This window comes from Triticum aestivum, chromosome 2B (assembly GCF_018294505.1).
Source record: "Triticum aestivum cultivar Chinese Spring chromosome 2B, IWGSC CS RefSeq v2.1, whole genome shotgun sequence".
NCBI lineage: Eukaryota > Viridiplantae > Streptophyta > Magnoliopsida > Poales > Poaceae > Triticum > Triticum aestivum.
Genome location: NC_057798.1, coordinates 206,346,258 through 206,355,602, shown reverse-complemented (window position 1 = coordinate 206,355,602; position 9,345 = coordinate 206,346,258).

Below are 9,345 nucleotides of genomic sequence, written 5' to 3'. Positions count from 1 at the left end.
TGTCTCCCGCCCAATCGGAGTCCGTATATCCTTCAAGCTTGAAGTTTGCCCCTCTTGGGTACCATAAGCCAAAGTTTGGGGTATGAGCCAAATATCGAAAGATTTGCTTGACCGCCACATAGTGACTTTCCTTTGGTGCGGCTTGAAACCGTGCACATATTCCCACACTCAACATGATATCCGGTCTAGATGCACAAAGGTAAAGCAAGGAACCAATCATGGAGCGATATACCTTTTGATGCACCGCTTTACCATTGGGATCAATGTCAAGTTGGCACTTGGTAGGCATTGGAGTAGAAGCCGGCTTGACATCACTTAGCTTGAATCTTTTTAGCATGTCTTGAGTATATTTGGCTTGGTTGATGAATGTTCCTTCTCTTCTTTGTTTGATATCAAAACCAAGGAAGAACTTCAACTCTCCCATCGAAGACATCTTGAACTTGGAGGTCATGAGAGCGGCAAATTCCTCGTTGAAAACTTTGTTAGGGGAACCAAAGATAATATCATCAACATATAATTGGCATACAAACAACTCCCCTTTGACCTTCTTAGTAAAAAGAGTGGGATCGATTTGCCCTACTTCAAATCCACGATCTTGTAGCAACTCGGTAAGGTGGTCATACCAAGCACGTGGGGCTTGTTTAAGGCCATAGAGTGCCTTATCGAGTTGATACACATGATCCGGGAAGTAGGGATCCTCGAACCCGGGGGGTTGCTTGACATAGACCAACTCATTAATAGGACAATTAAGAAAAGCACTTTTCACATCCATTTGTTGCAACTTAAAGTTGTGATGGGAAGCATAAGCAATCAACAAACAAATGGATTTAAGGCGAGCAACGGGAGCAAAGGTTTCACCGTAGTCGATACCCTCGACTTGGGAGTAGCCTTGTGCTACCAATCTTGCCTTGTTGCGAATGATGTTCCCATGAGCATCTTGCTTGTTCTTGAAAATCCACTTGGTTCCAATGACGTTGTGGTTCCCCGATGGCCTTGGCACCAATCTCCACACCTTGTTGTAATCAAAGTTGTTGAGTTCTTCATGCATAGCATTGAGCCAATCCGAGTCTTCAAGCACCTCATAGCATTTTGGGGTTCAACACAAGAGACAAACGTGTGATGTTCACAATAGTTTGCTAATTGTCTATGAGTGCTGGCCCCCTTTCTTAGGCTTGCAACCACATTCTCCATGAGATGGCCTTTGTTGGTGAGTTTGGAAGCGATCTTCGCGGCACGACGCTCCAATTCCTCCTCGGATGTGGAAGGAGGAGGGTTGACTTGATCATCTTGGGCGCCGTCTTGAGCTTGTTCTTGATCTTGAGCTTGCTCATGATCTTGAACTTGCTCGAGGGGGAGAACTTGACCTTGGGCATCTTTTGGAGGTTCACCATCATCTTGAGATAGATCTTTCCCTTGGTCGTGTTCACGTGGTTGAGGGCCTTCACTTTGTTCTTCGGAAGCGTGTGGGTCTTGAGGAGGTGATGGCTCCACCTGAGTGGAGCATTGTCCTTCTCCTTCGGCCACAAGGGGTTCCTCAATGGGTAGAATATGACCAATACCCATTCTTCTTATGGCTTGTGGAGGAATTTCATCACCTACATCACAAGTACCACTTTGCTCCACTTGGGAGCCGTTATTTTCGTCAAACTCCACGTTACACGTCTCCTCAATGAGTCCGGTGGACTTGTTGAGAACACGGTAAGCATGGGAGTTTGTAGCATAGCCAACAGATATGCCCTCATAGGCTCTAGCCTCAAATTTAGACAAACGAACACCTTTATTGAGAATGAAACACTTACACCCGAACACCCGGAAGTACTTGAGATTGGGCTTGTTGCTGGTGAGTATCTCATAGGGAGTCTTGTTCAAGCCTTTGCGGAGATAGAGCCGATTGGATGCATGACATGCGGTGTTGATGGCCTCAGCCCAAAAGTTGTATGGAGACTTGAACTCCGCCATCATGGTCCTTGCCGCATCCATCAATGTCCGGTTCTTCCTCCTACAACACCATTTTGTTGAGGGGTATATGGTGCAGCATATTGATGCTTGATCCCCTCATCACTAAGAAACTCATCCAAGGTGTAGTTCTTGAAATCGGTGCCGTTGTCACTTCTTATTGTCAAGATCTTTGCATTATGTTGATGTTGAGCTTCATTTGAAAAGTCGATGACGGTTTGTTGAGTCTCACTCTTCCTCTTGAAGAAGTATACCCAAGTGTATCTTGAATAATCATCCACAATCACCAAGCAATACTTTCTACCTCCAAGACTATCAAATGATGGGGGCCCAAAGAGATCCATGTGAAGGAGCTCCAAGGGTCTCTTCGAGTAGATGATGGTCGTGGGAGGGTGAGCCTTCTCATGAAGCTTTCCTTCAATACAAGCACTGCAAGCACGGTCTTTGGCAAAACTAACATTTGTTAGTCCACGGACATGGTCCCCCTTGAGAAGACTTTGCAAAGATCTCATATTGACGTGGGCTAAACGGCGATGCCAAAGCCATCCCACGTCAACTTTAGCCGTTAGGCATGTCGCGGTCTTAGTGGGTCGCTCCGAAAAGTTTATCACATAGAGACCGTTCTCGACATGCCCAACAAAGGCTACTTTAAGAGTCTTGCTCCACAAGAGGGCCACGGTATCAATGTCAAAGAAAGTGGCAAAGCCCATGAGTGCAAGTTGACGAACGGAAAGTAAATTGTATGCAAGGGACTCAACAAGCATGACTTTCTCGATCGTTAGATCATGAGAAATGACAACCTTGCCAAGACCCAATACCTTAGAATGTGAGGCATCACCCCACTCAACATTGGTGGGCATAGATGGAATCTTTTGCACGTCCACCATGAAGTCCTTGCTCCCGGTCATATGATTTGTTGCTCCACTATCGAGCAACCATGATCCCCCACCGGAAGCAAACACCTACAAGAGATCAATGCTTGGTTTTAGGTACCCATTTAGTAATGGGTCCTTTGATGTTAGTAACAAGGGTCTTAGGAACCCAAATAGACCATTCAATGTACTCATAAGGAGAACCAACAAATTTAGCATAAACATGTCCATCACTAGCACGGCACAACACATATGACGGGTTAAAGTCGCCGGCTTTGTTGGAGGAGATGGTTTTGCCCTTTTTGACATCAACGCCCTTCACTCTTTCCTTCTTCTTCTTAGGAGCACCCTCTCCCTCTTTCACAAAAGTTTGCTTGAGAGGAGGAGGACGTTGGTCTTGTCGTTCTTCTTCTTATTCTTGGACTTGGGTGCAAACCCAATTCCCTTCTTGGCCACAACTTCCTTTCGATTGCTCAAAAGGTCGTTGAGGTTCTTCTCACCTTGAATGCAAGTCACAAGCCCTTTCTCAAGTTGATCCTTCAACTTGGCATTCTCCTCCACAAGATGCACATGCTCACAACACGGGTTAGTAGCACATGCATTATCAATTAATACCATATGAGGGAAGGTGGCCTTTTCCTTGGTTAGCTTAACTTGAAGTTGAGCATGAGACTCCTTGAGGTTAGCGTGAGCACCCTTCAAGACCTTGTGGGCCTTGTCAAGTATCTCAAACTCCTCTTCGAGTCTAGCATGATCAACCCCAAGCTTAGCCTTCTCGGAAGTTAGCACACGAGACACGACAAGAGCATGATCAAGATCTTTCTTTAAGTTAGCATGGTCATCGTTGTATGACTCCTCAAAAGTAAAACGATGCACACACTCTTCCTCAAGAGCATTAGAGAGATCCGATATCTCATCGGCATAGTCACGACTATGACCTTCCATCTTAGAGATGGTTTCTTCGTGAGCCTCGATCATGTCATTGGCCTCACCAAGTTGTTCCAAGAGAGCAACAAATGCTTCTTGGATTTGCCCTTAAGCTTACTCATAAAAGACTCAAATTCATTCACTTCCTCATTAGACCCATCATGTTCATCAATGCAATCCTCCGAGGAGGGATTAGTAATGATGGTGGTTTTGATGTTGGGGGTTACCTTGTTGGAAGCTTTAGCCATGAGGCACTTGGCGGTGATGTTCACGTTGGGTGAATCAAAGAGAGACACCCGGGGAGTTGTAGCAATGGCAACGGACGCCATGGCCATCGCTTCTCCATTTTCATCATCATCGTCATCCTCATGGTATTCTTCTTGAACCACCAACCCACGAGTAGGAGTCTTCTTGGCAAAGTTGTTCTTGTTGGGGAAGGACTTGGCTTTGTCTTTTCGGATGAACTTGCCACCATTGTCTTCCCTCTTCTCGTAAGGACAATCCGCAACGAAATGGCTCACATTGCCACAGTTGAAGCAAGTTCTAACTCGTTGCTTGCCCTTGACGCCACTTGAGTTGTTCTTGTTGAAATTGGGTCTTGTATTCTTCTTGCTCCAAAATTGTCTTGAAGCAAGGGCCATGTGCTCATGATAATCATATTTGGTGTCTTCGGGGTTGCTCTCCTCATCTTCCTCTTCTTCCTCTTCTTCCACACTAACCTTGGCCTTCAAAGCAAGGTTGGGCTTCTTTGCCCTTTGAGAACGGAGCACCGCATTGTCGGCGGTCTTGTCCAAGATGCTCATTGCGACGAACTCATCCAACACTTCACTTGAGGTCATGGTGTGGAAGTCCGGTCGTTGACGAATGACGGAGGACATGGCCTTGTTGTAGGGCATCATGGCCTTGAGGAACTTGCGCTTGATCCAGTTGTCATCCGTGTCCTTGCTCCCATGATCTCGGAGTGAGACTGCGAGTTTGGTCACTCTTCGAAAGAGCTCACGAGGTTCTTCATCTTCTTTCATTGCAAACTCATCGGCTTCATCTTGTACCACTTCATAGTTGGAGCGTTGAATGCTCACACTTCCTCGATAGAGAGACACAACGCATTGCCATGCATCTTTAGCCATGGCATGAGGTCGAAGATGAGGGAGATCTTCGGGAAAGATTGCATCTTGGATGATGAAGAGAGCATTCTCATTGAATTGATTATCCACCACTTCTCTCGGGGTGAAGTTGCTTCGGTCATGTGGATAGGAACCTTCTTCAATGATTCTCCAAAGGTTAGTATTCACATGATTTAAATGATGCTTGAAGCGATACACCCAAGAGTCAAAATCCTCATTTTTCATTGTCTTAGGAGGAGGACCGGCATGATTTAAATGGGTGGAGGTAATCGGTCCTCCATAAATTGGAGGTTCCACATGGGCAAAGATGCCGGTGCCATTTCTACCACTAGTAGAAGGACTCTTTTCACTGTTAGCTTCCGCCTTGTTGGAGGTAGCATCCGTCACCTTGTTAGTGGGATCACCCACTTTCATCGGGGAGGTGGACAGTTTGAGTCCTTCAAGAAATTTAGTAAGCATGCTTTCAACCTTGGTCGTCATGGAGTCTTTCAATGTGTCTAGAGCCACATTGAATTCCTCACGAGAGACCGAGGTTCCCCCATCGGCCGTAGACGAGATAGGATTCACACCGGAGTGCTCCTCCGCACCGTCTGTGGTGTCAACCATACTCTTCGGACGGCAAAGTCCTTAATAAAGAGACGAGGCTCTGATACCAATTGAAAGGATCGATATGGTTGACTAGAGGGGGGTGAATAGGCAACTAACAATTTTTAGCTTTTCTTTACCAAATTAAACTTTGCATCAAAGTAGGTTGTCTAGATATGCAACTAGGTGAACAACCTATATGATGCGACAACAACAAGTACACGAGCAAGTAAGGGAAACAACACAAGTAAGCTTGCAAAAGTAAAGGCGCGAGATAACCAAGAGTGGAGCCGGTGGAGACGAGGATGTGTTACCGAAGTTCCTTCCTTTTGAGGGGAAGTACGTCTCCGTTAGAGCGGTGTGGACGCACAATGCTCCCCAAGAAGCCACTAGGGCCACCGTATTCTCCTCACGCCCTCACACAATGCGAGATGCCGTGATTCCACTATTGGTGCCCTTGAAGGCGGCGACCGAACCTTTACAAACAAGGTTGGGGCAATCTCCACAACAATTGGAGGCTCCCAACAACACCACGAAGCTTCACCACAATGGAGTATGGCTTCGAGGTGACCTCAACCATCTAGGGTGCTCAAACACCCAAGAGTAACAAGATCCGCTAGGGATAAGTGGGGGGAATCGAATATCTCTTGGTGGAAGTGTAGATCGGGCCCTTGTCACCCAATCCCGAGCAAATCCACAAGTTTGATTAGCTAGGGAGAGAGATCGGGAAAAAATGGATCTTGGAGCAACAATGGAGTTTAGGGTTAGAAGAGGTGAGTCTTCTTGGAGAAGAAGACCCCCCCCCCCTTTTATAGTGGGGGACAATTCCAACCGTTGCCCACCACTCAGCCTGCGGCCCACGGAACTACCACTTCACAGGCGCGGTACTACCGCACTGGCGTGCGGTACTACCATTGTGGACCGCGGTACTACCGCGAGCATGGCAGAGACCTGACCAGGCAAAAAGGAGCACCGACAGGGCGCGGTAGATCCGCAGGAGTGGTACTACCGCGGCCCCATGCGGTACTTCCACAAGGCAGACATGGGCCAGGCCTGATAGGCACAGATGTAAAAAATTACATCCGTGACTACCTCTGCTGAGAAAATGTCGTGCACAAATCCGACACGGAACTACCGCGTCCGAGGTTGCGGTACTACCGTGGAGGGTGCGGATGTAAAAAATTACATCCGCCCCTACCTCCGCTCCTGCTCCGGAACCTGGCTTGGTGCCACGGTACTACCGCGCCACAGCACGGTACTACCGCTGGGAGCGCGAATGTAAAAAATTACATCCGCGCCTACCACCGCTAGAGAGCGGTGCTAGACCATAGCTCGCGGTACTACCGCTTGGATGAGCGGTACTACCGTGGGGGCCTACGGTACTACCGTGCCGGAGCCCGGTACTACCGCTGGCACCTGCGGTAGTACCGCTCAAAAGAGCAGTACTACCGCTAGCCTGAGAAGAGCAATACTGAGGCCTTCATTTCGCTGAGACACGATGAGATGGAGGAACACTCCAAGGAGCTCAAGGAAAGGCGATGCAAAAGGGAAAGTGTATGTGAGATTCCACCCAAACCTTTCCAAAGCGGACCCCCTCTTAATAGTACGGCTCTCCTATGACTCAACTCCACCGAACCGAACCGTAGACACACGCCATCTTCAATACTCTTCGAGGGGCGTCAAATTGTCTTGTGTTTAGTCGTGATGAATTTGAAAAGCTCAATACACATGATTAGTCCGCAAAGGCATTTTCATCAATCACCAAAACTACTTAGGGACAAAAGTGCCCTTACAGCCGTCCATGAGTACTTTAGTGAGACGGAAGCCGTCCATGATTGGGCTAAGGACCAGAGCAGCTGGTGCCCGGACAGTCTGGAATCGAGGTTCATCACTGGCATTGAAAGTTATAGCAGTGTCGTTCCATGGGTTTATTTTTGCCACATGACAAATTTCAGCGGAGCTTCGATGAGCTCGCTTGCGCCTATTGTTTTAGGAAAAAGTCTCGAAGACTGTTAGTACCGTATTGTGTTTGTTGGCGGGATGTTGTTCTGCTTTATGGCTTGCAAGAAGATCCTTGCCACTTTTTGCAACCTGCCGGAGTATCCAACATGCCCTAAGGCTATGAGTTGGTGTTGTGTCCGGAGTACTGTGGAGTTTACATGGCCCATTGAGCCATTCTTCCAGTACGGTTCCCCGCCCTGGGGTGGGCTTTGGTTTCTTGGGGATTGGATCGACCGACTTACGAGAGTTCGCCCGTTTAGTTCAGACAAAGGTTTTGGTGAGAGCCGGACTATCCCAAAATTCTGTTTGGGTTTTCCAGGCGCTTTCCATTGCACAGTACTTCTGTACTATGGTTGCCAAGTCCGCAAAGTGTACTATGTCACGGCGACTTATAGCATTAAGGATTCCTTTGTTCGTGCAGTTTTTGCAGAAAAGTGAGACTACGTCCTCCTCGTGGCAGTCCTTGACCTTGTTTAGCACAAGGAGGAATCTGGCCCAGTAGCGATGTACTGTCTCCTGGGGCTCTTGCCTGATATGGGAGAGACGGTTTAAGTCCGTGTGGGTGGGAATAGCTGAATCCGGATTCTGATCCGATCTAGCACCCACGGGCATGGGAGCTTCCGAGCCTGACAGCTCGGGATCCAGGGTGCTGCCCAATTTCTCCGGCCCAATGCCCGATTCTAAGTCCGGGATCCGGGTCATGTCTTCTCTTGGGCGGGTGTCCGGCTCAGGGAGCTCGGTGATCCTGACATAATTCGTCCTCAAAATTGAGGGGTAATCCGTGTGTGGTTCCTCCACTACCGCTATCTCATGGGTGGCCGGCGGGGTTTTAATGTCCCTTTGGTCGGGTTTAAGCCCGATCCGGTTATAGTCCGTAGCGACTCCCAAAGCGGCGGTGCGATCCAAGAGCTCATTAAGGGAGGAGAGCTCCATCGGATCCATCTGTTCGGCAAATTCCGAATTGAGGCGAAGGTTATGCGTGATGACCCGAGAGGCCATCATCGGCGCAACTGCCGATGGGGCAGCCATGATGAAGCCGCCAAGTCGGAGAGTTTGGCCTATAGCCAGTGCTCCCCCAGAGGTAATGTTGTCCTTGACAACGAGACGAGCCATCAAGCCTCGCAGCGACGACACAGAGGAACTCTCAATGAAAGCACCAATGTCGATGTTAAAACTGGCGAATCTCGGGTAGGGGGTCCCGATCTGTGCGTCTTAGGCTGATGGTAACAGGAAGCGAGGGACACCATGTTTACCCAGGTTCAGGCCCTCTCGATGGAGGTAAAACCCTACTTCGTGCTTGACTAATATTGATGATATGAGCAGCACAAGAGTAGATCTACCACAAGATCGTGGAGGCTAAACCCTAGAAGCTAGCCTATGATGATTATGATCGGCCTTCTAAGGACCAACCTCTCCGGTTTATATAGACACCGGAGAGAGCTAGGGTTTACATGGAGTCAGTTACAAGGAAGGAAATACAATATTTGGATCGCCAAGCTTGCCTTCCACGCAAAGGAGAGTCCCATCCAGACACGAGACGGAGTCTTGAGTCTTGTACCTTCACGCTTCAATAGTCCGGACGATGTATATAGTCCGGCTGTCCGGATACCCCCTAATCCAGGAATCCCTCACAAGGCCTATCTTGTTTTATGCTATTTTACCCAAGAGAAGGTAGTAGGTTCTAGCTAATACTCATGATCATGTGCGATCATGTGCTAAGAACAACTAAGTAGAATTGGTTAGATGACTATGATGATGATGTGGTATCGAGTAGAAGTTGTATGATCGATGATGATGAGTAGGACTTGTTATTATGATACCAATGATGAGTTATTTATTATTATGATCAATGATGCATGATGCTAAGTTGTTATATGAGC